Below are 4,668 nucleotides of genomic sequence, written 5' to 3'. Positions count from 1 at the left end.
CTGGGGAATTGAAAGACAGGTTAAGCAAGCACTCACGCACACTGCGTCGCCGCGCGCTTGTCCTAGTAACCTCCTTTTCGTTCCTGTTTCCACTCGTCTGGCTGTTCTTCAGTGGGCTCACTCTGCCAAGTTAGCTGGTCATCCCGGTGTTCGAGGCACTCTTGCGTCTATTCGCCAGCGCTTTTGGTGGCCGACTCAGGAGCGTGACACGCGCCGTTTCGTGGCTGCTTGTTCGGACTGCGCGCAGACTAAGTCGGGTAACTCTCCTCCTGCCGGTCGTCTCAGACCGCTCCCCATTCCTTCTCGACCATGGTCTCACATCGCCCTAGACTTCATTACCGGTCTGCCTTTGTCTGCGGGGAAGACTGTGATTCTTACGGTTGTCGATAGGTTCTCTAAGGCGGCACATTTCATTCCCCTCGCTAAACTTCCTTCCGCTAAGGAGACGGCACAAATCATTATCGAGAATGTATTCAGAATTCATGGCCTCCCGTTAGACGCCGTTTCAGACAGAGGCCCGCAATTCACGTCACAGTTTTGGAGGGAGTTCTGTCGTTTGATTGGTGCGTCCGTCAGTCTCTCTTCCGGGTTTCATCCCCAGTCTAACGGTCAAGCAGAGAGGGCCAATCAGACGATTGGTCGCATACTACGCAGCCTTTCTTTCAGAAACCCTGCGTCTTGGGCAGAACAGCTCCCCTGGGCAGAATACGCTCACAATTCGCTTCCTTCGTCTGCTACCGGGTTATCTCCGTTTCAGAGTAGTCTGGGTTACCAGCCTCCTCTGTTCTCATCCCAGCTTGCCGAGTCCAGCGTTCCCTCCGCTCAAGCGTTTGTCCAACTTTGTGAGCGCACCTGGAGGAGGGTGAGGTCTGCACTTTGCCGTTACAGGGCACAGACTGTGAGAGCCGCCAATAAACGCAGGATTAAGAGTCCAAGGTATTGTTGCGGCCAGAGAGTGTGGCTTTCCACTCGCAACCTTCCTCTTACGACAGCTTCTCGTAAGTTGACTCCGCGGTTCATTGGTCCGTTCCGTGTCTCCCAGGTCGTCAATCCTGTCGCTGTGCGACTGCTTCTTCCGCGACATCTTCGTCGCGTCCATCCTGTCTTCCATGTCTCCTGTGTCAAGCCCTTTCTTCGCACCCCCGTTCGTCTTCCCTCCCCCTCCCGTCCTTGTCGAGAGCGCACCTATTTACAAGGTACATAAGATCATGGACATGCGTTCTCGGGGACGGGGTCACCAATACTTAGTGGATTGGGAGGGTTACGGTCCTGAGGAGAGGAGTTGGGTTCCGTCTCGGGACGTGCTGGACCGTTCACTCATTGATGATTTCCTCCGTTGCCGCCAGGATTCCTCCTCGAGTGCGCCAGGAGGCGCTCGGTGAGTGGGGGTACTGTCATGTTTTGTCATTGATTATCATGCCTTGTCCCTGTTCTTCTCCTTCTATTCGTTTCCCTCTGCTGGTCTTATTAGGTTCTTTCCCTCTTTCTATCCCTCTCTCTCCCCCTCCCTCTCTCACTCTCCCGCTCTCTCTTCTCTCTATCGTTCCGTTCCTGCTCCCAGCTGTTCCTATTCCCCTAATCAATCATTTAGTCTTCCCACACCTGTTCCCGATCCTTTTCCCTGATTAGAGTCCCTATTTCTCTCCTTGTTATTCGTTTCTGCCCTGTCGGTTCCTTGTCTAGAATTCACCGTGCTGTGTTTGTGTATCGCCCTGTCGTGTCGTGTTTTCCTCAGATGCTGCGTGGTGAGCAGGTGTCTGAGTCTGTTTGGTTCAAGTGCCTTCCCGAGGCAACCTGCTGTTCACCTGCTGTTCAAGATCGAGTCTCCAGTTTGTCCTCGTCATTTCGAGTGAAAGTTGTGTTTTTTGATTGTATTTACTTTACTGGATTAAAGACTCTGTTTTCGCCAAGTCGCTTTTGGGTCCTCTTTCACCTGCATGACACTTACAGTCATGTGTGCATACATTCTACGATAACAACATTAGACCATTAGACCATAACAACATTAGACCATAACAACATTAGACCATTAGACCATAACAGCATTAGACCATTAGATCATAACAACATTAGATCATAACAACATTAGATCATAACAACATTAGACCATAACAACATTAGACCATAACAACATTAGACCATAACAACATTAGACCATTAGATCATAACAACATTAGACCATTAGACCATAACAACATTACATTTACATTTACATTTAAGTCATTTAGCAGACGCTCTTATCCAGAGCGACTTACAAATTGGACATTAGACCATTAGACCATAACAACATTAGACAATTAGATCATAACAACATTAGATCGTAACAACATTAGACCATTAGATCATAACAGCATTAGACCATTAGACCATAACAACATTAATAATAACAGAGGGTACGTAGTAGCAGCGTAAAAGAGTGTGTGGGGGGGGGGGGGACTGCAATGCAAATTGTCTGGGTAGCCATTTGATTACCTGTTCAGGAGTCTTAAGGCTTGGGGGTAGAAGCTGTTTAGAAGCCTCTTGAACCTAAAATTGGCGCACCGGTACCGTTTGCCGTGCTGTAGGGGAGAGGACAGTCTATGACTAGGGTGGCTGGGGTCTTTGATCATTTTTAGGGCCTTCCTCTAACACCGCCTGGTATAGAGGTTCTGGATGGCAGGAAGCTTGGTCCCAATGATGTACTGGGCCCTACGCACCACCCTCTGTATTGTCTTGCGGTCGGAAGCTGAGCAGTTGCCATACCAGGCAGTAATGCAAGCGGTCAGGATGCTCTCTATTGGTGCCGCTGGAGACATTTTTGAGGATCTGTGGACCCATGCCAAATATTTTCAGTCTCCTGAGGGGGAATAGGTTTTGTCATGCCCTCTTCATGACTGTCTTGGTGTGCTTGGACCATGTTAATTTGTTGGTGATGTGGACGCCAAGGAACTTGAAGCTCTCAATCTGCTCCACTACTGCCCGTCGATGAGAATGGGGCCGTGCTCAGTCCTCCTTTTTCTGTAGTCCACAATCATCTCCTTTGTCTTGATCACGTTGAGGGAGAGGTTGTTGTCCTTGCACCACACGGTCAGGTCTCTGACCTCCTCCCTATAGGCTGTCTCATCATTGTCGGTGATCAGGCCTACCACTGTCATCGGCAAACTTATTGATGACGTTAGAGTCGTGCCTGGCCGTGCAGTCATGAGTGAACAGGGAGTACGGGAGGGGACTGAGCAGGCACCACTGAGGGTCCCCTGTGTTGAGGATCAACGTGGATCAATATGTTGTTACCCTTACCACCTGGGGGGCGGACCATCAGGAAGTCCAGGATCCTGTTCCAGAGGGAGGTGTTTAGTCCCAGGGTCCTTAGCTTAGTGATGAGCTTTGAGGGCACTATGGTGTTGAACGCTGAACTGTAGTCAATGAATAGCACTCTCACATAGGTGTTCCTTTTGTCCAGGTGTGAAAGGGCAGTGTGGAGTGCAATAGAGGTTGTGGATCTGTTAGGGTGGTATGGTACGTTGGAGTGGGTCTAGGGTTTCTGGGATAATGTTGTTGTGCCATGACCAGCCTTTCAAAGCACTTCATGGTTACAGATGTGAGTGCTACGGGTCGGTAGTCATTTAGGCAGTTTACCTTAGTGCTCTTGGGCACAGGGACTATGGTGGTCTGCTTGAATCATTTGGTATTACAGACTCCGACAGGGAGAGGTTGAAAATGTCAGTGAAGACACTTGCCAGTTGGTCAGCGCATGCTCGGTGCACACGTCCTGGTAATCCATCTGGTCCTGGGGCCTTGTGAATGTTTACCTGTTTAAAGGTCTTACTCACGTCGGCTGTGGAGAGTGTGATCACAGTCGTCCGGAACAGTTACTTGCCTCGAAGCAAGCATAGAAGTAATTTAGCTCGTCTGGTAGGCTCGTGTCACTGGGTAGCTCTCGGCTGTGCTTCCCTTTGTAGTCTGCCATAGCAAGCCCTGCCACATCCTACGAGCGTCGTAGCCAGTTTAGTATGATTCGATCTTAGTCCTGTATTGACGCTTTGCCTGTTTGATATTTTGTTGAAGGGTATGCCTATAAGCTTCCGGGTTAGAGTCCGCACCTTGAAAGCAGCAGCTCTACCCTGTAGCTCAGTTTCGAATGTTGCCTGTAATCCATTGCTTCTGGTTGGGGTATGTACTAGAGGTTGACCGATTAATCGGAATGGACGATTAATTCAGGCCGATTTCAAGTTTTCATAACAATCGGTAATCTGCATTTTTGGACACCGATCATGGCCGATTACATTGCTCTCCACGAGGAGACTGTGTGGCAGGCTGACTACCTGTTAGGCGAGTGCAGCAAGGAACCAAGGTAAGGTGCTAGCTAGCATTAAACGTATTTTATAAAAAACAATCTTACCATAATCACTAGTTAACTACACATGGTTGATGATATTACTAGTTAATTTATCTTGTCCTGCGTTGCATATAATCGATGCGGTGCTTGTTAATTTATCATTGAATCACAGCCTACTTCGCCAAACGGGTGATTTAACAAGAGCATTCGTGAAAAAAGAACTGTCGTTGCACCGATGTGTACATAACCATAAACATCAACACCTTTCTTAAAATCAATACACAAGTATATATTTTTAAACCTGCATATTTAGTTAATATTGCCTGCAAACGTGAATTTCTTTTACCTAGGGA

This window comes from Oncorhynchus gorbuscha, linkage group LG16 (assembly GCF_021184085.1).
Source record: "Oncorhynchus gorbuscha isolate QuinsamMale2020 ecotype Even-year linkage group LG16, OgorEven_v1.0, whole genome shotgun sequence".
NCBI lineage: Eukaryota > Metazoa > Chordata > Actinopteri > Salmoniformes > Salmonidae > Oncorhynchus > Oncorhynchus gorbuscha.
This window is presented reverse-complemented; position numbering follows the sequence as displayed.